Consider the following 26,443-nt stretch of genomic DNA (forward strand, 5'->3'; position numbering starts at 1 on the left):
CCAGTGGATGGGTGTGAGGGGGGTCTCACTCAGCTGCAGCGTTTGCAGCTGTGCACTGAGACCGCTGGGCACGGAGCCAGTGGTGCCAGGACTGAGCAAAAGGACTAAGGAGCAAGTTTAGATGGGAGGAAGGAGGCTGTGTTCTAGCTGCTTGCAAAGAAAGCATTTTGTGGTCAATGAGCAGTGGAAAGAGAAACGATACGGCACAGACCTTGAATTATGCCACATTTCCCTTCTTGAGAAACTCCCTGGCAAATCCCTGATCTCCCCTCCCGCCGCACGTGCCATTCCTGGCTGCTCTGTCTGCCACTGAGCCCCATGGCTGGCCCTGCCCTCGCCAAACCCAGTAGACCTCTGTGTCTGTGCCCAGGGGAACCCAAGATGGCCCTGCAACAGCTGGGCTGGCCTCAGCACTCAGCAGTGCCTGGAAAGGAGCAGCTGAAGGCAGGGAGAAAGGCAGATTTGGTGGGGAATGGAGGTGGTGCCAGCTCTTCCTCCACCAGAGACATGGGCATCAAAGGATGACAGTCAGGAAAGGCTGGGAAAGGGCTCCTTGCTCCCCTGTTGTGGGTGCTGGCTGATGGGTGATCCAGGAGCATTAGGTGGCTATGGGGAAGTTCTTCTACTGCGACTCAGTTAGACACTACTGAAATCTTAGACCTGTTGCTCTTCTCTCTGGAGCTGCCGGGCACCTCAAGTGCTCTGTGTCTCTGGCCTCCAAGGCTGCCTGGAGGCCAGAGCGTATTAGAAATTGGTCCTGCAGCGAGGACCAGGGCACTCTGCCCTTCAGCGTGCAGCTCCCCGGCAGCTCTGGCCTGGCAAAGCCTAGGGTTAACCACCAGTTTCGGTGGGTTTCGCTTCCACCTCCCTGAACCAGGTGACCACACAACTGATTTTCACTCCCTTCTTACTTTTGCTGCCCTCCTGCAAAACAAATGCCCCAATACTCACTTTCCGGAGACGAGGAACAAATAATGAAACATTAAGAAAAGTGTTGGGCAGGTAAGTGGCTTTAGGACAACGTGGCTGCTGCTGTGACATACACACACATATATAAGAAAAAAGGCCGATGTGAAAATGAGCAAGACTAAGCAGAAAGGGGGAGATGTTGGTTCCATCTGCATGATCCACAACAGCAGTTTTGTTCTGCTGAACGCCAGTGACTCTGGTAGGTTCTTGTATTAGCTAAGGGGAGTTGCTGCAGGGGCTTTTTCAGTCATTGACTTGATATGTCTTAATTTTTTTTAGGGAAAAAACTGACCAGTGCGTGGAGATTAGGCAATTCGTGGAATGGATGTTTAAGAGAATGCTTTTTTCCTGAATGAACCGGTGCTTTGGTGAGTGAAGAGTGGTTTAAACGCTCTAAGGGAAATTGTATATGGTTCTATCGTATGTGCTATGGACTTTTCAGATCATACCTGATTTTAACCGTGAACTCAGGTACGGTTAAGAAAAACCTGGCGGTTGCCCGTGACGGGAGCGGCCCCCGGCCGGCGGCGGGTGGGGCGTTGCCCCGCGTGACCGTTCCCGAGCAACCCGGTGGTACGTCGCAAGGCGTGTGCGGGGTTCTACTCGCAGACGGGCGAGGGGACCGGCGGAGGAGGGGATCCTCCTCCCTCGCTCTCGCTGGTGTTCTTTTTCCCTTCCTTCCGTAGCCTGAAGGAGTTTGCACAGAGCCGGGCTCCTTCATTGCCGGCTGCGTCGCCCCCGCCGCGGCTCCGCGCGGACGTGGTGCAGCGCCATGGGCGCCGGCGACTCCAGGGGCGCCGGTAGCTCCACCGAGCCGCCCGCCCCCCGTGACGGGGACGGGGACGGCCGCATCTCCCCGGAGCTACTGCCGGCAGGAAAAGCGGCGGAGCCGCAGCCGCCGGCGGAGCCCGCCACGGTAAGGCAGGGGCGGCGGGGAGCCGGAGGCGGGGGGGACGGGACGGGGACGCGGGGCGGCGACTGCCGCCGCACCCCCGGCCCGGGGAAACTTTCCCTCCGCGGCGGCGGGCACCTGCTGCGACCAGCGGGCAACCTCCGGGCCGGGCGCGGAGCTGGGGCGCGGCGGCGGCCGCCGTGGGGCCGTGACTGCGGCACGGCGAGCGCCGCAGTCATAAAACTCCCGCCGGCAGCGGCGGGGCGGGGGCCGAGGGCGGCCTCGGGGCCGCCGCCGCTTTTGTGTGTGGCCGTGGAGCCGGGGGGGAGGGGGCCGCACCCACCCGCGGCGGGGTCTGCGCCAAGAAACCTCCTGACTGCGGTCCTGCAGCCGGCTCTCAGCGGCGCTCGGGGCTCCCGCGGCTCTCCGCAGCCCCCCCCGCCCCATCCTCTCCCCTCCCGAGGGTGCAGGTGGGAGGCCCGTCGGGGCGCGGCCAGCCCGCCGGTTTTGCTGGTCGCCAGCCTCGGTGTGTCCCCCCCTTAGCGCTCCCCCCCATCTCGTACCCACCCCGCCTTAGGCTCTCCTGAGCCGCAGGCCCTCGCCCCGCCGCGGCGGGGAAGGGGGCGGCGGTGGCCGCGGCGTGGGCTGTAGCGATGGGGTGTCGTGCTCCCTGGTGTCATACCGCATAGCGGGGGGGAAGGGGAAGGGGGAGTGACTCGGTAAGTCTCATCCAGCAGGGAGTAGAGGAGCTCTAAGTACGTGTTATTTTTAATAAAGACGTTGAAGAATTGAAAGAAATTCTTTTCAAACATGTCTGGTGTTTAAAAATAGATTATGAATGAACCCATTTATCCCTCTGGAATAGGCGCGTTTAGGAGATTCTGGAACTGAAAGGGAGGTTATGTGTATCTACGTGTTTACATAGCGTTGCTTTGGGGTTAGGCGTTAGTTTGTTACGAGAGAAATAATGCTGCGTTATACCGAGATCCCCTTCTTTAGGCTCTTCAGAGTTTGAGTCCTCGGAGCGGGGTTACTCAGAAGTTTCTGTAGCTGGTGTGTGGGTGCATTAGAGCTTGAGAACTGGTTATGACTTTGCTTCTTTGACCTTGTGGTTCAGATTTAACTTTCAAGTTGAATTTCCCATAGTTCCTGGCTGCCACTAGACCTCCTTGTGCGTGTTTTGACAGATTTGAAAACCACATTGAGAATGAACTTTAAATTAACTGAAATTTATTTTATTTTCTTTTTAACCAAACAAGCGTTAGGGATTGGTGTTGGTTAACGAAATATTTAGCAGTTGTGTTGAGCAGTTTTAGAATTCAGGTGCTGAAATTTAGACACCAGTGAGTTTACAGAGGGCAAGCGTTTGGCTACTGTGATTGTTTAAAAATGAAGATAGTGTGACTTACAAGAAGGGGCATAACATTTGTAGTCGTATTTATCCAGTTATGGGAACTAAGACCAAAAAAAAAAAAAAGAGAGAATACTGTTGAGGCTGTTCTCAAATAGCGATAGTTATTATTAATACTGTGTTTTATGTGTTTCACGCTTTAGGAAAAAATGTTTTCTAATAGATTCTATCTTGTTATTTAAGTAGAACTGTTCAGAGATGGGGAAATTCTTTCAGCATTTCCCTGCTGTAAGAAATTGTATTACTACTGTTCTTCTAAACCAGCTATTTTTGCCTTCCATTACAGTAAATAAAAAGAAAAATAAGTTTTAATGAAGTTTGGTCATACAAAAAAAGTATCTCATTTAGTCTGATCTTACTACAGTAAAGTAATTTCATGCAGATTTGTGACACAATTTGTCATCGTTATTCCTTCCAGCCCTGTGAATTTGAAAATTACCAGATCCTGCAATGCCCCTGGAGAAATCTGTCAAAGAGCTCATTTGTTTGCAGAAGATACAATGGGGACATTTTGAAGGATGGTCTTCTTTCTTGTGCTTTCCAAATTAAAAAGCTTATCACAACTCCCTCTTCTAGAAGAAAAACTTTGAAAACTGACTTTAGTGGAATCCAGCTTGAGTGAGCCTGGACAAGTCAGTCACAAATACACTGTCTAGGCAACTAGTCTAATATGGGTTATAAAATCTCCCAGCAGTTGTGGTTTTTTGTCATGTGAAATTCCTCAAAATATTTCATCGTTTCTTTCCTGACATAGTTGTATTGTATTTTGTACAAGATGAAAACCCCTTTGCCTTTTCTTCTAGAAAGGGCTGAATTTATAGTCTTGAAGCTGTTTTGCTGTTCACGTGTGACTCTCTGGCCAGATACCAGCTTTTGAGGTGTCCTGGTTACAGGAAGGGGGAGTGTGTGGTTCTGTGTTTCTCACGTCTGCAGCCCAGGAGGTGTGAGAGACCCTGTACGCACTTGGTCTATAGCGCGAGAGATATTTAGGAGCCTTTGGGTGTTGACTTGCAAGCACTGCAGGTTGAATATGGGCTCAAGGAGTTGGGACCTCAGCTATTCACCCCATCCTTTCACAAGTTGCTGCTGAATTACACGTAAAGCAGCTCCAGAGTTTCCAGCCCAGCATGTTACTGGGACTTGAAACTGGTGGGTTTTTTACTGTAACAGCTGGGGCTTAAACTCTGTCAGTGGGGGAGCTGCTCCTTATCTTGCATAGCCACCCGCAGTGGGAAGCCCCCTGTGCAGGCGAGTGTGACACATCCTGGAGGTACTGATCCATTCGCATGCCTGAACTGAATTCATCAGATTTGTGAATCAACACCCAAAGTCCTGTTGAAATCAGGGGACAGGGTGTGGTCCCACAGAAGGCTGATCTGATGGAGTTATCACCTTGCTGTCTGAGCAGCAGTACTCTTTCCCCGTACTTTTCTTCCTCCCCTGTCCCTGTTCCCTGTCTTGCCCTATAGATGATGCAGTTCCACCTTGCACCGTGTCTGGTTCTCACCTTGCGTTTCTGTAAGCCAGTTCAACTCACTAACCCTCCAGGAACCAGCAAACTGTTTTTTTGCTGGGCCAGTTCCCTGATGTATTAGTGAATTCATGATGAATTAGTGACTCCTGTGAGGCCCAGGTGAGACCCAGAGCCAGGACAAGGCAAGCATCTGCAGCAGGGCAGGAGGGGAAATGAAAAATCTTTCTTGGTCAGTGGCAGTGAGCTGGTAGACCCTGTCTGCTTGTGAAAGCTCCCCGTCACACTGCCCTGAGTAGCACAGAAGACTGAAGCTTGGCCTGAGAAGGATTTTACAGATTTCCAAAATAATAGTGCTAGAAGTAGGAGTGAGACTGTTAGTCTCACAGAGGAAAGCAAGCAAACCTCGGGTGTCTCAGACTGACAAAAGCTTTGAGGTGTCTGATGGCATGGGTCCTGTGCTCCTGCCTCTTCCCCAGGGCACCTGCAGCTTCCCCTCTGCTGCTTCTGGCACTGGGCAAGCTCGTTCCGGGAGCTAACCCCATAGAAAGCTGTTCAGCTTCTTTGGCAAGGTCCTTCTCTGCTGACTTAGCAAGATGTGTTGGCTTCTGGGACTCAGCAGAAGCAGCAGGTGCAGGGGAGCAGACAGGACCTTGTGAGAAGGATTGGGCAGGGAGGAGATCTCTCCTGATGGTAGCACATGGCTGGATTGGTTCTGGTGTCTCCATCTTGTGAGCTCCCTCTCTGTTCATAGCAGTGATACAGCTCTTGCCTGACTTCCCGTTCGGATGCTGGGCATCAGAGGGTCACTGGGAAAAGATGCCAGCACGCTGGCCCCTGCAGCGGTGCCCTCCGAGGTCCCACGGGACGGAAGGCAACTGTGAGCCACGTGGGCGACGCAAGGAGAGATGCGTCCTACCACCATCTCAGCTGAAGCAATTGAGATCAAACCCCCGCTTTTATTTTATTTAGTAGCCAAAGGTACTGGTTTTAATACAGGTTTCTTTCTGTGGCCCTGCTGAGGGAGCAGAGCTGTGTTGGAGCAGCTACCTGAAATGGTGTAGGGAATAACATTTAAAGAGAGAATCTGGAAAAATACTGGCATGCTAACAAGCTATTCTTGCACAAAATTTAAGTTTGGCCGAGAGAATAGTTTGCAGCAATTGGTGGCTTTAAAATGTCGTGTGGTGAATTCCTGGCTTGCTCGCAGGCAAGGGCCCCTACTTAAGAGCAGTGAATCATTCAAATGGTGTTTTCAGGATAGTTCCCATTTCTGAGTAGTAACTTGATTACGGTACCTGCGTTGTAAGGAGAGCAAGTGTCTGCTAGACAGTAAATATTTGGAAGGGTCTCTTATAAAGAGGTTACCAGCTGAGATGTCAGTGTGCCTTATTGTCTGAGTGCCTGACAAATAACAGCTGGGACAGACTTATGTCTGCTGTTCAAACAACTGAGTTATGGTGAGGGAGCTGAGTCAGCCTGAAAATACTGCATAAGCGATGGTAAAACTAAGCTTAATGAAGTACCACAGGGAAGTCCCTAGACTGCATCTCTAAGAGCCCCAGTTAAAAACCACTCAAGTGTGACACATTTGGCCTGAATGATGAGGCTGCAGGGGTCTCATTCCCTTCAAGTACTTCTCTTCTGACTGGGAAGGAAGAGACTGATATAGTTTGGTGGTAAGGTTTGGAGGTCCAACCATGCCTGTGGGGTGGCTGGGGAGAAAGCATAAAAATGCTTAATTGAAAAAATGCACAATGGAAATTGGTGCCGTGGATCCACGGAAAGCGTGAATAACGCCCTAATCATATAGGAGATAAGAGGGAGGTGGTAGAGGGAGTGTCCGGGCTCTTTGAGAGATGAGGCAGTTAGCTTGTGTTTGATGTGATAGAGGCTAAAGAGATGCAAAGAGGAGTGTGTGGCCTTTGAAAGTCCTTCTGTTTGGAAATGCAAGCCCTGGTTGTAGTTACTGAAACTGAGAGTAACTTGCTTTGTGCTCAGTCCTTGTTCTGACTGTTCCTCAGCGTGTGGATGAGTTGTAGCTATGTGAATGCCTAGGGTAAGGTGGTGTCCTGGGACTGCTGGGCAGAAGGAGCTGAAAGGTGGGAGAGCTGGGAAGGAGCTCAGGTTGGATCAGGTTTACGGTGGGGACCGGAATGGCAGGTTGGGAGTAATGCTTCCTTCACAGAGATCGCAGAGATGATTTGGGAGCAAAAACTGCAGGTTTTGTTTGAGCCATGTGGAGTTTGAAGGTAGTCATCCATAAGGAGGTGTCACAATGAAGTCAGGCTGAGAGTTAGGACAGAAGAGGATAGGTCTAGATCTCAGGGGATGAAAGGCAGGGAGAAGGCTCTTGACTTTGTCTGCAGGAGATGTTACCCAGAAATAAGCTGCTGAAATAAAGTATGCTGTTATGTGCCTTAGAGTAAGGGCCGTATGTTTTCTCCACCTGGAATTTGCGGTGTCCTGCAAACCTCTAATGCCTTAGCTAATGCAAAACAAGACAAACTGCTGTGAACAAAGAGCTGGAATGACCTAAATTCAGGGTTTTTTTCCACATGTTGGTGTTTGAAGATCATTTTAATGAAGCAGCATGTGTTAAGAGCAGACCCCCTGAGCAGACCAACAGTGCTGCAAGCTTTCCCAAACTTTCAAAATCAAGCTTCAGGAAAAATATTAGAGACCATTATGTTAGTTTGCTCAGTTGTTCAGACAGCTGGATCTGGCTATTTTAGTAATCAAATGTAGAATCAGTGTAGCAGGATTAACACAGAATGAGGCAAAATTAACTCTGGTGCGTTTGGGCCTGGTGTGAGGAATCCCTGGAATGATTTGGGTCTGGTACAAGGAATGTTGGGAATGGTGGTGGTTGCTGGTGGGGGAAGAAGCTGGGTGCTGCTGGCCCCGCCAGAATAGCACGTGAATGAAGCGTGCGCTAACGTACAGGGAGAGACCAGGGACCTGCTGTTCATCCATATCTCATGTAATGCTTCGTGTTAGTTTTCTTTATACATTTTTAATTTTGTACGCATTTAGTGGGGTTCAACAGTTGGACCTAATGCTATATGCAAAATGGAGCAGAAGCTGCTGCTGGTTAGAGGGATGTGGGCAACAAGCCCTGTGCATTTTAGTCTCATTAGCTGTATGTCCACCCTTTGCTTCCACCTTTGGGGGAAATCTTTAAAAAATACGTGCATGATGTATAGTAGTGGCATGGCAGAAACCAAAGTGTTGCTTCACTGATGGTGTTTGGTTTTGGAATGAAGAAGCTGAAGGATCAGAGAACTGAATAACCAGTTCTCTCCAGTTTCTCCTGTGTTTATGGGACAACACGTTCATCAATTAATTAATAATCAAAGGAGAGTGGTGAATGTGTGCTGCAGAAACCTGATAAATGTTGATAAACCTGCCAACTGTAATGTCTCATTACCTGTAGATAAATACACAGAGCTGAATAATGAGGTTCCTCATGCCGTTAATTTTGTATTTAAGGTTTTCACCCATGTCTCTCAACTTTGACTTTGTGTTTGTCTAAGCTTTACAACTATTCTCAATGGAATTAAGAACACAGCTCGCTAAATTAGATGTAATTGGACTATACTGCGGTTTAGTCTAAACTGAACTTCAGAGAAATGAAGCAGTTAATGTGAGTGAAAATTTGAGTTAGTTTCTTTTGAGGACTAATGCAGTAGGATAAACTGCACTGACCCTCAGAGAGAGCCTGAGCAGCTTTTCTCAGAACAGAAAACTTTTCTTGATTTAAACTGATGATGCTGTTGTGTCTTCCTTCACGTTACAACCCCCCCGAAGATGCATGTTTTCTTCTCCTGTGCACGCATTTTAATTTGCAAAAAATACTATTGTTTTATTAGTTTTGATTATTCAGTTATTTCAAGTAGAACACTTGGCCCGTTCAAATGGCCAAGAATCACATCAAACTCTCCCAAGAGACTGGGGTAAAAAGGTTCCTGTGCCCTGGCAGGGTAGGGTTATAGTGCAGGTGTGGTCAAGTTTGAAAATACTGAGGTTTTTCATTTATTTACATTTTTACTCCGTTGTGACTGATGGGTCCTGCTGTCGAAACTGCATTTATGTACAGAGTGTACAAGGATTATGATTATACTAGCTGGTAGTAAAAACTACTTATAGTCTTACATTTAGTAATGTTTTTAATTGAATTCTGTTCTTTGTACTGGAAGGTGTTGCAGCATTTTACAGATCCAAAGGGCTATCTGCTGGATCCAGTGAGTTATGAATTTTGGTCACACATCTTTGAGATGATGTATAGTCACTGTTTCCCTGAATGCATCACGACTGTAGAATAATTCAGAGCTGGGGGAATATTAAGTGTTACTGTAGTTAATATTTTGTCGTAACACTCAGGGCTCAGTTTAAAAAGGAGACAAGTTGTATTGCTTTGGGGTACCCGATCCCTTTGCACCCTGGTTCCTTGCAGAGTCTACAGGTCCGTATTAGGCACTTAGGCAAGTGGTAGACTTTATGTGTCTACACATGTATGTGTGTACACAGGACTCTAGCTTTAAACTGGTTTGCTGGCTGGGGGAGGTTTGGAAAGAAAGGCACGGAAATTCTTGAATAAAGTGAGGAGAGCGAAGATATTCAGTGCTGTTGCCTTTCTTGTGACTTCAAAGAATTGTTGGTGCTAATTCTGAGGGCGTCGTCTTGAAGTATCCATCTGTGGATTTATCTTCAGATAGCCAAGTGCCCTTAAAGCCAGTGAAGTTAAGTTGTGCTTGTGTTTGCAGGAATAGCAGTTGTCTTACACGAATGACTGAGTAAAATTTATTATTAAAAAAAATAATAGTTGTCCTTTAATAAATCTGTATTGAAGAATCTCAAAGCCCTTTAAGAATTAGGTTGTTATTTTCTGTGTCTATTTGTTGCTAGTCTTTAATCAGTTACTGCCATTCGCTTAATGCTGTGAGCAACTGCAGAAGAGCTTCCCAGAGTTCCCACGCCTTTGTCCGGTGGTGTGGCGTTTTTATTCCTCCTGAGTTCCTGTGGTTTAGATTCATGAGAAGGATGATGTGAGAAGCGGGAATGTAATCTGAGTGTTGAGCCATGCCGTAGTTCTTCCATTTAATATCTGGTCTCAGCATGTGAAAAGTCTGGAGCCAAATTATTCCATCTGTGGTATTGGCAGCAGAGCAGAATGGGGTCCTTTTCCGTGAGGTGGATTATGTGGCTGTGAAAGGCAGCTTTGAGGCGCGCAGCAATGCCAGGTGGAAACAATTTGGCTTAATTAAGGGCTCCTGAACAGAAAATTGGGAACCCGAATGCACGCTTTGGTGCCTGTGGAAGCGGGGGTACGGCGCGTCTCTTGGATCCTGCCCGGCGTGTGAAAAGGGGGTTGAATGATAAGAGGAAAGCCGTTTGCCCGGCACATTGTGTGTTGGTTTGAAATTCCGTTGCAGGGGACTAATTGCTAATAAAAATAAATAAGTGGATCTCCCCATTCAGAAGCTTGTTTTAGTGGGTTTGGGAAGAGAATCGTCAGGAATGTGGCATCTTTCTGGTCCCAGGTTGGCACTTGAAGCGTTTGGATCTTACATTACACTGAAAGATGGGAACTTCTGTGCCTCCTTCGCTTAATTAACAGGGCTTCAATGGCAGTATTTTGGGAGTACAGCTGAGTAATAAGACAAGGATATGTAATTAAGGTTTGCTGTTCTACCAGAGAAACCTTAAACCTACACTTAAGGAATAGAGATTTAAGATGTGGTTAATTAGTTGAAATGGCTCCTGTTGGAAGGTAGTGCAATCGGTTGTATAGCTACTTAAGTAAACAAATAATTAAAGAGTAAAGAAGTATTTTTTTAATGTCCACAACACATTTCATACTTTCAGAAGCATATTTTTATTGGAAAAGTATCTTCCTTGTTATATGGCAAGCCAATACAAATTCTGAAAATAATTAAAATGTATCAAATGTGGAAGCTGAAAAAGAGATTTTTTTCTTACACATACTAGCAAATCTAGAAAAAATATTTCAACTGTTATAGTGCAGAGTCCCACAGAATTGCCAAGTTTCCCCCCCCTCCCCGTGTAAGAATAATCTCTGCCTAATAACTGAGGCCCAAAAATTCTAGTTTTAATCCCAGTTTCACTGCATTTTCTCATGGGGTTTATGTATATATGTTCCGCTTTCTGTCCTGAATAGTTCAGTTTCTTTGTAGTCGTATTGTTTATGATGGTAAGATAAGTGCATCAGCAGAGGAGCGATACCGAAGGCTGTAATGTAGACAGGATTCATGCATATGTCGGAGCAATTGTGGCAGATATTTTGAAGAATGGAAAATATCTTTCCATCAGCTAGATTCACATTGTGCTGGAGTTTTCCTTCATGCTAGAAACCAGTTTCTACATAAGGTTGTAGGCCATTGCCTGTAAGACTTGCTTCTTCTGCATATTTCATGCAGGAGAACAGTAAAATAAATAGTCCCAGATTATGTCTCCTTTTTTTTTCTCACAGAATTCTGAAATCTTGAAAAGGAGGAAGCCTGAAAAGAAGCTCAGATATATTTTTTTCCCAAAACGCTCATGTGTATGTATGCAAAATGAAAATGAAAGAACAATATTCGGTGGGGAAAAAAGCCTGGCCTAACACTGATGTTCCTTCTTTTTTTTTCCTTCTCTCTTTCTCCTTCCCTACCATCCTTCAACCAACACTTGACCATGCAGGTTGTACATCCGCTTTTACCAGTACCTGGTGTTAATGAAGACAATTTGGAGCATGATGCCCCACGACCTGAGCCACAGCAGCCAGGAGCTGTTGCAGTACCTCAGGGGCTGGGTGGGCAGCAGCCAGAGGTGGCTTCAGCCCTCCAGGAACCACCCGGAGAGGGAGCAGAGGCCGCTGGAACAAATGTAAGTAAAAACATGAGCTCAGTGGACAGATGGTAGAGGCCTGGATGCTAAATGGAGTGAGAAGCTGAAATGGGGCTCTACTAGCTGTCTCCTACTGAACAGGTAGGTAGTTACTCAAGTGATCTCTTGGTTGCTCAAGTGCTTCCTCTAGGGCATTGTTGTGTTGGGGCACGTTTTCTCTATAGCAGAGTTTAAGTAACAAATGGGTTGTGGATTGAAGCTGTGGGTGCAGGGGATGCTACCCATTCCCCTGTAGGGGCGGGTCTCCCCTCAGTGCACCCTGCCTCTGCTTGCCTGCTGCCAGTCTCTTGGCCATTCACCTGAAGGGACAGCTCAGTTTCTGCCTCTTAGGTTAGGAGTTTCTGCTGCATAGGCCTGCCCCTTCCTTCATAGGGCAGAAATGCTTTTATGTTCATTCATTAGTGATATTAATGCTAATCAACTATTATGAACGCACAGGAAAGGAGAGGCTGCTGATCCGTTGGCTCTACCTTGTTTAAAGTTCCCTTTCCTACTGCTTTTAATCATATTTGCATTTTGACCACAAAGCCTTTCTCACCAGAGGCACCCCTGTCTGCTTTGTCCTGGGAATCTCTTTCTCGCCTTGCTGCATGGTCAGAAACGTGCTGCTCTTTCTCCTGTGCACACCAGCAGCCCATCTCTCCTGCCCTCGTCGGCCTCTTGTCGCTGCCCCCTTCCCTCCGCTCCCGTCGGCAGCCGCACTGTGAGAGATCCGCTCCGGCGATCCTGCTGCACGCCGGCCTCTTTGGCAGGGGTGGCAAGAGGGAGGGATAGTTTTCAGTCAGAGCAGGCAACTAACGCTGGTGTGAGAGGGCAGGGGAGGGAGAGGGGAAGGGTAGGATGGAGTGGGGTTTTCGTCATCAGCCTGTAGAGCAGCTTAAGGCAACTGTGTAGCCCCCGGTGTACTTGGGTTTCGAATTCTAGTAAAGCCAATTCTTTGTCGTACCTTCAGATGAATTGCCGTAACACCGTTATCCCAAAAGAAGGTTGCCATATTTTCTGCTATCTTTTTTTATAATATTGGTAGAGGCTTTTGGCACTGTGAAAAGGGGATGCAGCATGTTTCATCTTTCACTCACGATAAACACTGCTTCTCTTTAAAATTTCACTGTTAAGTGGACAGGGATGGAGAGAGGATACTCATGAAACAGTCGTGAAGGAAGAGGAAAATACCTGATAATTTGGAGTAGTGTCAGAAGTTTTCATGTTGGTATTCAGCTTCTGGATCAAGTAGCCGAGAAGGCCTTTAAAAGGGCATGAATTTCAAGTTAATAGTCAAAGATTGTAATTCTTTTTGAATAATTCTGGGTTGTAGCTTCAGTTGTACAGAAACTGTGTTCCTAGGATGTGGGATGTGTAATGAAGAAGAGATGAGAAGCTGCCTTTGAATGCAGATAGTTACGTGTGACCAAATGCATGATGTGCTGTGGACCTAGATGGCATCAGGAGTTTGTATGTGAGACGATTGCCTGAAGAGTCTTTGCTTTCTTTGATAATCATCTCTCATGTGATTGTGTGACGTTGCTGTTTTAATCAGGATTTATTTTACCGTTGTCGGTGGAACGAAGCCTACGTGGTAGCATAATTTGTGTGAAAGGGAAAACAATTCTATGGGTTTGCTCTCAAAGGAAAAAATGCCTTTATGGAGGCGATGCAGCATGTATTTTCTGGTAACAATAGCTAAAAATGGCACCATCCATAGAGACAAATAAAACCTGTCTGGTCAAGCATGGAAAAGATAGTTCTTCAAGTAAAGACTGCGTTCAGATATTCATAGTTTTTTCATATCCACCCCTCTGGACCTCCCAGAGTCTGGTCCACCTGTCTTTAGGCAGATGAATAAAGGTGGGGAAGAGGTCTCTCTTAAATGCACAGAGTGCAGAGAAATCTCTCTGCATAGAGAATTGCTTCTCTACATAATTTTAGCTCTACACTTCTCGGTGTTCCCCACTCATTCTTTATTTTACCTTGTTTGCAAAATGTATAAAATCAGAAATAACGTATCATGACACTGAGCGCTGAGGCAACATCGGTAATTGCTTACAGCAAAGGAGTGTTTGATTGAAGGCTTTTTGGGTTGGTTGATTTGTTTGTTGTTGTCATCGTTATTTGAATCTTATGTTTGGAAGACCATGGGGGAGATGATCTAGACTCATCAAAGCTGCCACTACTAGATTAAATTAAGTGGGAAGCGTGTTGGTGCTGGCAGCCAGAGCCACAGACAAAGGCTGTGTAGGGCTGGCCCCAGTATGTGTGTATCATCAGAACTTTGGAGATATCCAACATAATCCATAGAAATATTCTTACTATAATAAGAGGTCACCTGTATCAGATACTGATTCTTTACATTTTATTTTATCCTATTGCATCCCTTTTTACTAGCAGTGAGAGCTGCTGGAGCATTATATTACTATCCTACAAGAATCCAGAGTGATACCTTTCTGAAACCCTTGACAGCAGAATTTAAGACAATTTCTAACGTAATGAGGTTGTAGAGAATTCCGGTTCAGGAAAACCCAAACAAAACAACAAGAAACCCCCGAGCCCTAAGGGACTGTTACTAGGCAGTGGAGCAAATATTTCAGTATGGAGAAACGAAAGCGTTTCCTATGTTTTTTGTTGATGAGGGGTAAACCACTTCGGGCTTTTAACTGGCGTCTGTTGAGGTTTGGTCTGGATACTTGGTGGCAAACTGGAGAGCGGGCGCTGAAGGGGCCCGTTGTTCCGCGAGCGGCCGTTGCTCACTGCGGGGCCGGCACGTCCGCTCTCCAGAGGAAGGAGAAGCAGACACCTGAAGTGCCGGGTCGCAGGCGGATATCGGCCCGGGGCGCAGCGGGTGTAATCGCCAGCGGCGCGGCGGCGGGAAGCGGGAAGGGCGGAGCGGAGCCGAGGCGCGGTACAGCGGGCGAGGGGCGGGGCCCGGCCGGGTGCCACCCCCGGGGCGTGGCCGCGGGGCGAGAGGGCGTGGCGGTGGGCAGGCGGCGGGGGCCCGGCTGGCCCTGCCCTGGGGCGGGCCCGCTCCGCTCCGCGCCCCGCCGCGCAGGGAGGAGGGACCCCGGGCCGGGAGAGGGAAGGTGCTTACGGTCAGTGCAATTTCAGAAGTGCTGGGGACCGCAGCGATGACGGGTGAGGCAGCGCGGCGCTGCTGAGGCGTGAGCACGGTCATTTGTTTGTGTTTCCTCACCGCTGATAGCGCCTGGGGGTGTGTGTGTTTAGGAGTTCAAAGGTCTGGCTTAAATAATAACGATGAGAAGCGTTTCCGAGTGAAGGCTGCTGAAAATTTAAAATTCCTCGTCACCTCAGTCGCGCTTTCGCTGCGGTGCTTGTAATGCCAGGCTGTGATAGCTGTGAAGGTGCAACCAGGTTTTCGTCTGCAGTACCGGAATGTGACACGGTGTCTGGAAGTGAGGGACGGAAAGGAAGGACAGTGACCGCGCTGACGGTGCTGGTTTGTGCTAACCGAGAAATAGCGCAGTAAAATGTCCTAGGAGCTAAACTTGGTGAAATTGAAGGAAATGTAGAAGTGGGCATCATTTGTAAGCTGTGCAAATATTTGCATGAGAGAAGTGAAGCTGTTAGTCTCCAGCTGTTTTAATTTGAATGAAGCAAAATCCGGAGGAGATGAACACGGTGGCGGGGGGGTGTGTGTGCACACATGCTTGTGCGGCAGCAGGATCCCAGCCTGGGATACCCAAAGCTCGGTGCTGTCTGCCTCGAACGTTGTACATCTTATTTGAGAAAGTAGTGCCTGAGCCGCTGAAGTGTGAGAGTTAACACCATAAAGTAATTGGGTGTTCTGAAAAGATAATAGTATTTGGAGGAGCAAAGAATTAAAAGGAAAAAACGTTGTCTTGCGTGGCTGGTTTTGCACACGCTTGTGTCTCTCTGGGAAACAAAGTGGCACTATGAAATTAAAAAAAACCAAAGCCCACTTTTTCCCTAAAGACAACTAATTTGCATCAGGATTTCTCTCAGATTGATGATGTGTCTTTAGCAGTCTAGGAAACCTTTTTTATTTCGTTGTATTAATAATTATTTACTTGTTTGTATTTTATTTACTAGAGCTAGTGAATGAATTCAGCAAATAATGGGGGTTTATTCATGCAAAACGCTTTAGGGTTACGATGGGTATTGACAACAAAGCCCGTAGAAGTCTGGCTCGGTTTGGAGCTGACCCTGGGGAGGACTGTACGTGATTTGAATCAGTTAGTAGGGGAGGAGATATCCTACCCCCCTTTACAATAGGGTTTTCATTAAACTTGATGTTTAATGAGCTTATCCCATGCCGAGTCTTTTTCCTCAGGGGTTCTCTATTTTTTTTTATTTCCTTTTATTGTTAGTAATTAAAGGTTAAACTGTTTTTCAAAAGCAGTCCCTTTATAGGGTTGCACAGTTTGATCGTTTGAGGTTTTCCTTATTGAATAATTCTTGTGGAAACTTGGATTTTCACTGCAGCACATCTGCTGCTGTAGTATATTTTGCAAGAACTGCATCTAGCTCGTAGTACAAGTTAACATTTCTTTGAAGGGGCAGAGTACCTCTCCTTATTGGTATGCAGGAGTGTCTTAAGCTGTCGTGTGTCTAATGTGTGCAGATGCAGCTGCATCTCCTTTGTGGTGAGTTTGTCCATGATGCTTATGTTACTCTTTATGTAGAGTTGTTTTGATAAAGAAAATTTTCAATCTGTTTTTCTTTGTGCGTTTTCGTTAATCGTTAGGGGTTCTCACAAATGTCCCAGCGTTTACTGACCTGTATTGCTTATCCCATCCTCGTTCCTAGCGGAGCAGATTTATTTATTTTTTGTTCTCAAATACCCGAGTGCCAGCGTTGCATCTGTCTTATGCTTGGTCAATACATTTCATTTTGAAAAGCAGAACCAAGTCACTGAATGTGAGACATGGACAGCATGGGTAACCATGAAATTTTGTAAGAATTTGTAGCTGCTGGTTTGGTTCCCAAGCAGAACAGCTGGACTGGTTTGAGAGCAGTTTATTGTTGTGAGTTCATTTAAAGAAGAATCTTTCACTACAGTAACTGTATATCCAAGCCGTGGCTAATGAACCTTCTGGGTTAAAAACAAACAAACAAAACAATGTTAGAAGAACTTTGTTGTTTTTCTGATTTTTAGTGCTGTTTATTGAAACATTGAAATGAAAGAAGTAGTATCTTAAAATCTTGAATGAATGAAACATGTAACTTCCCTTGCTGGAATCTGGGAAGTTGGTCTCTAGATTGGAGCAGACAAGTACAGCTAAAGCAAAATCTTCCAAAAATAAAGGTTTGTGAGGAATGTTATAGCATCACAGCGGAAATGATTGTGCTGTCTTTTAAGTTACTTTCATATGAGGTTACGTACAATGTCCTTTTGCGGGGACGTTGCTTTTGTTTTCTTGAAGAGCGCTAAGCCATGAAACATTACAGCTATTTTGCAGTTTTTTGCTTTTTTAAAAATGGACACAAAAGTATGTGAGATTTTAAAACTTAACTCTTCGGTTGCCACCCAAGTACCAGAGAACTGAAGACTGAACTTAATGGTATTTGTTCGTAAAGCTTTCAAAGAACAACATGGTTAGAAAGCTCATGAATTGCGTGTATGCACTGTGAAATTTAGTATGCAAAAATCTCTGTAAACCCTCCCTCGTTATTTAATTGTTCTGAAAGAACTCCCTCCCCACAATTAACATGGCAAGCCAGTCCTTAGAAATAATGGAGTGAATAGAATGGGGAAGGAAGTAGTATGTGCTTTCCATGAAAGAACTATTTGTACAGTGAAGTGGAATCAAATATCGTGAATAGTAGGGAGAGGAAGGAAGAATTTGTGAGATATATTGTCAAAAAGCAGCAGTGTCACAGACTTTAAAACCTTATAGTTAAAAAAAATAGTTAGAAGGGTGGCACCTGGACATATTTCTGTGTTATTTTGTTACTGCAAAGTAGGTGGTGTGTTTGTTTGATTTATTAAACCCAATCTCCTGAAACTTGTGGTTAAAAGAATCAGCATTTGTGGTATAACGTCCAATTCTTACACTCTACGATGAAAACCTAAAAGCGTAGCTTGCCTCTTTTTAATTGGTAAAGTATTCAATTTCACTAATAATTCCAAATAGCTACTTTATTCTAAATAAATCTGTTCAGGGCAGGTTTTTCATAGATATTGTAATTTCAAGCTGTGTTTTGTTTTTTAGTTACTGCTTCTCCATCCTTATCAGTTTTTACCCTTTCTTGGCTTTGTCTTTAAATGTTTCTAATAATGGTTAGAAGAATTGTGCAGTTAAGGGAAAACTGCATTTAACAAATCAAAGCTCGGTATATCACGGACACTCGGTTCAAATTATTTTTTTTAACTGCTGCCTTCTGTTTCAGTGTCATGCGAGTTTTAGAGCAGTAGGTGTTTTTTTACAGGTGGTATTCATAGCAGATCTAGATACAACAGAGGCAAATGATTGTAAAATACCCCTTCACCCTTACGGCTTCTGCGTTCGTTTACGCTCATGCAAAGCTACTGAGAGGATTGTGTATGTGCCTGAAAGCACGATTTGGCCCGAAACTCTTAAACACTGAATAAATGAAAACGGCACAAAGTCCTCTGGAGCCTTTCAGTGGCCAGTGGGGTTTGTGAGGCGGGCGCAGGGTGTGTGTGGCATCCGTCTGAGAGACTGAGAATGTAGGGAATTCATGGAAAAAATCCAGCACTGGGCTGCAAATCCTTAGGGGGAAAAGTCAACCAGCTCCAGATGTTGACATGGTTGACTTTGAGCACATGAAGTGCTGTGGATTTAACTCTTGCAGTCAGAGTGCTTTTTTTTTTTTTTTTTTAACCCTCTGGCAGCTACCAGGGTAGAAACACATTTTCCCTTCTAGAGGCAGATGAGATGGTGGGAGCAGTTAAGTTTCACTGCCAACAGTGTTTATCAGCCTACTAAAACAGAAGTGTCATTTACTCATTTCATTTTTAATGGGATGGGACAGGAATTCAGTCATTCTGAAAATGTTAATTTTCCAACATTTGATCAGTATACTTCTGATAAAACAGACAGAAGTTCTTACCATGGACTACCTGTGAAATCGTGAAATCAAGCACTTCTGATTCGCTAAGGCTGTCAGTCTCATATGTTTCTTTCAGAATAAAACAAAACACTTGCAGTTATTAAAACACGAGCAGCACCTTGATTCAATTAAAAATGTTTGAGAAGCTTAACTGGTGCGTAAACAGTTAAATTAGAATTTCAGCATTAGTTCTTGGCCACAGTGGATTTAAATAGCAAAGTGGATCAACTTTATGATATCAGCTTTGATTTTTATCGCTGCCTCTGGATATGTTTTTGTTGTATTGTTTTCCTTGACTAGCACATAGCTGGTGAAGTGCAGCCCTGCTCAGGACAGACCTAAAGAAATGGTATTCATAACAGTGGTTTACTAGATTTGATTTTTTTTTTTTTCCTGGTAGGTATTTTGATGAGGCTCTCCTGTGTTTCTGAAAGATGCTTTCAAATTCCATTAATTCATTCAGAAATTGCTAGTTGTCTTGCCAAAATACCTGTGGTAGTGACATGCTACAAGTACTCTGGACAACAATACCTTGTGTAAATAACTTCCAGAGCTTTCGAAGTGGAGTTACTCACGGTTTGCTTTGCATTCAGAAGTGCACTAACAATGTTTGAGCACCAAGAATGTCATTAATAAAAACGTCATTAAAGAACCCGACTGCTAAATATGGAGTTCGGCGTATACAGTTGACTGCTCGGGTCTTCTGTTTCTTTTATGCCCCACTGGATCTAAAAATATTCTTTGGTGTATATCTTGTGAAAGTACGACTTGGAGATATATTGCACTGCAAGCTTGTCACACAAGAGTGGCAGCCTCCTGGCAGCGTGCAAGCAAATTTCCTGAATGGCATCTCTCTCCTCAAATGCTGAGGAAGGGCACCAGAAAGTCAGTTTAAAAGACTCTCCCAGTAATTTAAAGGGGAAAGAAGCAGAGAAAGTAGACACTGGGAGCAACAGCAGCAGGTCACATAAGAGCTGACATTCAAGCTCTGTGTTACCTTGGGGATGAATTACCTTCTGGACAGGTGAAATGCTTTTTGTTGTGGAATTGAAGGGGTAGTGCCTGGACTAAGGCTAGAAGTATACCCACTGTGTGCTATGAGGGAGTGATGGAAGGGTGACGTGTGTCGCGTAGTTGCAGCTTTTCAGGCTCGTGTTAAAAGTATGTGCTCAGTCAGTCAATGTTTTTGTTACTTTTTCCTTTTGCAATTTATTCAATGAAGTATTGCAAGGTAGCATGTTTGCTGGTCTCCCAAGGAAGACCAATTACTGTCAGCCTGATGTAACAGTTTTGAAAGATTATCACTGTGCCTCTAAACTGTGTTCTCTATTTTTGTCATTGCATTTGCTATGTTAGTACACACCCACACCTGCAGATGTTGTAGTAGTTATTCAGCTCTTTTCACCTGCAAAGCACGTGATACCGAGACAGATACTGAGTCTTTGTCTTAGGGTGTTTGGAACACATCCATTTAAAACTAGAATAAGCGAAAATCCTTTGAATGCTTATCATGAATATGAAGAGATGCCTTTATACACCAGTCTTATATCTTATCTCTCACTTTGGAAATGGAATACCTCGCTCATTCATTATTCTGCATCATTCCCCTCTGACAGTAATCCTGTTTTCCTGTAAACCCCTGAAACGCCTCTTAAGCACTGAATTTGTGTTACAGGAATAAAAAAGAAAAGAAATGCAGCCTCAACTGCAACTTCTTATATCAAGGCCTACCCAGGTCTTTGACTTGGTCTGTAGTTTTGGGGTGATCTTTCTGGGAGGTAGAAAATGTGGTTTCTAGTTTTCCTAGGTATGCCCTCATATGGCGTGTGTTTAATGTGTGGGATTTAATCTGCAAACATACTTCCTCTCTAACAAAGCTCTTTTTAAAATCCTGAAGGATGTAAATGTTGCCTTTCATGGTAAACCTGGAGTGTCTCATATACCAAAGCTCTTTGCCCTTCAGTGAAATCTGAATCAGAAATGATAGGTACAGTCTCTCCCTAGGGTATTTAGTGCACTTGCTTAACTAAGTCATGAGACCTTTATCTCTATCTTTGAGAGCTGCTTGGGAAAATAAGATATTCTTGAGAGAGTAAGTTGTCGTTAATAAAGCTTTTTTTACTGTCGTCTTTCTTTCAGATGTGCTAAATGTCCGTGTGGCATTTGGAGTGATGCCAGTCCTAGAGAACAACTGACAATCCTGTGACAGAACCAGGAGCTTTATTCACTACCCTTTATTCTTGGATGCTAACATCTCTCATTTTGAAGACCCATTTTGTAATTTCTATTAAAAAAACCAATGCCTTTAATGTTAACTGTATCTGCATGTGTGTTCCATTCGAAGGTCATTTGCCTCTGCCCAAAATACACCATTTAGACTGGAGATGCACAGCTGAGTGAATGGACAGACCACTAAAATTTGTGCCATGCTTATTACCGTCCCCTTGCTTAATGTGTGTCCTGTCTGTTCCATCTCTGTGAATCCCTTCACTCATCCCTGAATCCCCCAGCCTTCTTTCTGCAGTCCTGCTTACCTCCCACATCTTCTGTAGCTGCCTTGGTTTGACTTTGAGTATTATTTGTCTCCTGTGCTGAGCCTGGGCAGTGCATGTAATTTCCCAGAGTAATGAAGGAACTGGCAAATGAACTTGCCAAACCACTCTCTATTATCTACCGGCAGTCCTGGTTAACTGGAGAAGTTCCAGCTGACTGGAAATTAGCAAATGTAACGCCCATCTACAAGAAGGGCCGGAAGGATGATCCAGGGAACTATAGGCCTGTCAGCCTGACCTCGGTGCCAGGCAAGGTGATGGAACAGATCATCCTGAGTGCCATTACATGGCACATGGAGAACAATCGTGGCATCGGGGCCAGCCAGCATGGGTTCATGAAAGGCAGGTCCTGCTTGACCAACTTGGTCTCCTTCTATGACAAAGTGACCCGCTTAGTAGGTGAGGGCAGGGCTGTGGATGTAGTCTATCTAGACTTCAGTAAGGCATTCGACACTGTCTCCCACAGCATCCTCCTAGACAAACTGGCTGCCCGGGGCTTGGATGGGTGGACTCTTCGATGGGTTGAAAACTGGCTGGATGGCCGAGCTCAGAGAGTGGTGGTGAATGGGGCAAAGTCCAACTGGCGGCCGGTCACTAGCGGTGTTCCCCAGGGCTCAGTTCTGGGGCCGGTGCTGTTCAATATCTTTATAGATGATCTAGACGTAGGGATTGAGTGCACCCTCAGTAAATTTGCAGATGACGCCAAGCTGGGTGGGAGTGTCGATCTGCTGGAGGGTAGGAAGGCCCTACAGAGGGATCTGGACAGGTTAGATAGATGGGCTGAGACCAACGGCATGCGGTTCAACAAGAACAAGTGCCGGGTCTTACACTTCGGCCACAACAACCCCATGCAGCGCTACAGGCTGGGGGAAGAGTGGTTAGAAAGCGGCCCGGTGGAAAGAGACCTGGGGGTGCTGATCGACAGCCGGCTAAACATGAGCCAGCAGTGTGCCCAGGTGGCCAAGAAGGCCAATGGCATCCTGGCCTCTATTAGAAATAGTGTAGCCAGCCAGTCTAAGGAAGTGATCGTCCCTCTGTACTCGGCACTGGTGAGGCCGCACCTTGAATCCTGTGTCCAGTTCTGGGCCCCGCACTTCAAGAAAGATGTTGAGGTGTTGGAGCGAGTCCAGAGGAGGGCGACCAAGCTGGTGAAGGGTCTGGAGGGTCTGACCTACGAGGAACGGCTGAGGGAGCTGGGGTTGTTTAACCTGGAGAAGAGGCTCAGAGGTGACCTTATTGCCGTCTGCAACTACCTGAAGGGAGGCTGTAGTGAAGTGGGAGTCGGCCTCTTCTCCCGGGCAACTAGCGATAGGACAAGAGGACATAGCCTCAAGCTTTGCCAGGGGAGGTTCAGGTTGGACATTAGGAAGAATTCCTTTTCAGAAAGGGTTATTAGACATTGGAACGGGCTGCCCAGGGAGGTGGTGGAGTCACCATCTCTGGATGTGTTTAAGACAAGACTGGACATGGCACTTAGTGCCATGGTCTAGTTGACCTGGTGATGTCAGGGCAATCGTTGGACTTGATGATCCCAGAGGTCTCTTCCAACCTGGTTGATTCTGTGATTCTATGTGCTAGCACCAAGCCCAGCACACTGGCACAAGAAGGGTGTTCCAGAGACATATAAGTGAGCAGGAGGTATGTGGTGCCTCTGTGGTAGCCCCCAGTGGGGGATCCCCACCACCTGAAAAGCATTAGAGCCACGGTGACCCCCAAATCACGTTGTTCTGGTTGTCTTTCAGTTAAAATAGCGTTGTGGCACTACTGTATGCACAAAGCTTTAAAAGTGTCTGTTGTCAACTTTTGTGTTATGTGGAGCAGCAACAGTAAACCCACTTCTTCTGTTTATTTTTTTTTAATGATTTCCACTTACCTCTTGATGTTTTACCAGCTGTGACGGAGGCCCTTGACTCCAAAACTAAAGGGGAAAATTTGCACAAGGAGAGCAGACCTTTCTGCTACTGTGAAAAAAAACCCATGGACTTGTCAGGCAGTGACCGTCCCGTCAGCTTTAGCTCCACTTCCTCCTCTGCTTCCTCCAGGGACAGCCACTGCTCCTTTGGAAGCAGAATGACCTTGGTTTCAAACAGCCACTTGGGGTTGTTCAACCAGGATAAAGAAACGGGTGCCATCAAGCTAGAACTGGTCCCAGCCAGGAGATTTTCCAGCAACAAGGCACGCAAAAACTCCCCTGTGGAGCAAGAGGATCCTGAGGAAAGCCTTGAAAGAAGGCTAAGCATGCCAAGGAAAGCAGAACCAAAAGGAGCGAGCAAAAACTGTGCACTGTCCCTGGTCACAGAGCCCACCAGTCCCAAGCTCCTGTACATAGACCGAGTCGTCCAAGAGATCCTGGAGACAGAGAAGATATATGTGCAGGATCTAAAAAGCATTGTGAAGGTAGGAGGCTTGGTTAGGATGGTGTTAACTGTTCATAATGCTATTTTTTACATCGTTTGATTGCTCAGCAGGACAGATGGACCTGACAATGGAATTGGCATTTGCTGTTCCTTATAAATTAGGTGTAACATCATTGTTCTTGTGTGTTTCTAGTTGTTATTTGATTAGATAAATCTAAGCTGTTACTACATGTTAATGAAGAAATAACAGAAAAAAACATGCTACTCTTGACAGCAGTAGTGAACAAAGAGTGGTAAACTCTTTCCAGTAATGTTCATTTACAAAAAACAAAGTACAACACTCCGTTTCCTAGAATGCATAGCAAGAAGCAAACAGCAGACAGCTTATTTGCCCATTTAAGTGATTTATCTGAAGGGTCTCACTCATTGATTCTTTCCCTCCCACCAAATCCTAGTCCTGCAAGTTCTTTCCTGCCTTTTTCTCTCTCCCTTTCATGCAGCTGACAGCTGCAGTCTGTTCACTCCATGTCCTTGGCCTGTAGTATTGAATATGGCTTGTGTATTTGCTGGAAAACCCCATTGTTTGGCTGTTATATGAAGGAATTATGTTTCCTTTAATACTAATTCTGAATGGGTAGTGCTAATAAATAGGTGTAGCATTAATTAGCAGCAGTGAAGTTTTTGTCCAGTCCCCAGGTGAACAGTATCTTTCATTTCCCCTTTCTAGTACAGGGAAAAACATGGATGAGTCCTTCTGTGGATTGTTCTGCTCGCTCCATGTACTTGCAACTGTGCCATCGGAGTCACGTTCTTTTGTGTTTTTGAAGATGACAATTAAGTCCCTTGGCTATTGGTTGTGGTCTGTGTACTTAACCTATGTGTGTATGACTACCCACAAAGGAGGATTTCTTGGGAGGTACGCGTTTAATGTGCTATTTATAGAATATATATAGCTTTAGGTAGCTGTGTGAGGTCATCTGCAAAAGGAAATACCAGTCAGCTGGAGACACTCTTGCCATCTGCAGTTGCAACCCGCTTGGTCCCCCAAGCAATGAGTGGGAGAAAATGCTAAGACTTTGATGACAGAAATGCACGTCACGATTACACACCCCCACTCCCAGAGTTCTCACAAAGAAGGCTTTTTCTGCAAGACTTTATTATTTTCTGTACCTGCTGCTGTTTCTCTAGATTCAGCTGTTGCCTAAGTTTCATTTTGGAGTGTTTAAGGTTGTCATATGCTGCAGAAGCAAGCCAGCTTCTGTGTGTAGTCACTGATCACTAGGCCTGACCTCAGTGGTTTTGGAAACCTTAGCTCTCAGTCATCCTCCTATGCCGTAAACTATACAACTTGAGAAACTGGAAACTATCATTAAAATCTTGAAACAGATTTTTGATTTACAAGTAGTAAGGCCAACAAATGCTTGCTAGAAATACTTTAAGCATCACTACAGTATATGTAGTTTAAATGTGGCAAATGCTCTTGAAGTTATGAAAGAACTGGAAGAATTTACCTGTGAAATACCCAAGCGTATTTCTTGCAGCAGCTAATAAATAACGGATCTTGAAAGCTTTGTGTGGCACTAGACAGTCTATTTGAGAGATGGAGTGGTTGGCAGTGGGGCTTTTCTTAGGTAGGTGCTGAGGATCTGAGGGCTTCAGAGGAGCTCCTTCCCAAATGGTGCGGACAGTGGGGAACCAGCTTCCTCCGTCTGTGCATGTTCTTTGCTTGGTCTTAGGGGAGGGAGATGTAGCTGGAAGCATGTTACAGAGGAGCCCATTTTATATGTTTCTCAGGATTCTTTTCTCCGCAAGTTACCTTAGCAATGCTGCTGTGATATCCCTAACCAAGGGTGGTGGTTGTGAGAAGGATGGGAAGATGCCACAGACATCTGCAGGAGTGTTGCAGCCTTACAGTATTTAATTATCTGGGCCTCTGTGACTTGAGGCCATTTAATTTGGCAGGCAGCTGACTGTTGCTGAGCCAAACTTAAGACGAAGGGAAGCAGCTTGATCTCTCTTATTTTCCAGATAAACATGGGTCAAATTTTGGCAGCTGGTTAGGAAATGGGATGAGAATGGGAAAAGGGGAGCTGGGGAAGGGTTAAAGGACGACTGCTGCCCAAGAAGTGTGTGGGAACCGAAGAGCTACGTGAAGGTGGGAGCTGGTGGAGGTTCATAAGCAAATGAACGAGTGCTAAATGGAGAGAGAAAATCGTTAGACGGAAAACAATATGAGGAAATGAGAGAAAAGCCAGGAAGTGAAAAGTTGAGGACGGTATGAAATGGGTTGAAACTGGAGCTTTCTAGTGAGTTTTACGGCTGACTGCAGTACACCAGCTTATGTACGCAGACTAAAAACAGTAAGAAGGTTTTTTTTGTTTTGGTGGGGGGTTTTTTTGGCAGGAGGAGGGAGGGAGAAGCAAAGCAGGGCAACCCAGGTGCAAAGAGCTAAAAGCTGAAGAGATGTCAGACTGAGGATGGCATAAGAAAAAGAAGGGAGAAATGAATAGGTACTATTTTAATCACGCTCTACCCCCAGCTGGGAACTGTCGATACAGATCTAGTCTGTTGCTGTTTGTCCCCTGGTAGTGGGGATTTGCTGATGGTACCCTCTCTGTAGACAATAGAAACATACTTAAAAGGAACATGTTCTTACTGTTGTTTCCAGCACTTTGAAACAGATTCTAGTGCTAGAACTGAGAGGGTGTCAAAACTCACATCTATGAATCCACTGTCTAAATTTCTGGTGTAAAGCAAAGCATGTTTGCCTGTGATGCGCAGTCAAGCTGTTTTGGGGGGGAGTTTGTTAATTTGTTTCTGGTTTTGGGGGTTCTT

At 45.6% G+C, this 26,443-nt stretch overlaps 1 pseudogene; it reads left to right on the plus strand.

The window, feature by feature from the left end:
• Positions 1-23,213: 23,213 nt before the first annotated feature.
• Positions 23,214-26,443, plus strand: part of LOC137665418 (pleckstrin homology domain-containing family G member 1-like) — a 54,105-nt pseudogene continuing 50,875 nt past the window's right edge.

This window comes from Nyctibius grandis, chromosome 1 (assembly GCF_013368605.1).
Source record: "Nyctibius grandis isolate bNycGra1 chromosome 1, bNycGra1.pri, whole genome shotgun sequence".
NCBI lineage: Eukaryota > Metazoa > Chordata > Aves > Nyctibiiformes > Nyctibiidae > Nyctibius > Nyctibius grandis.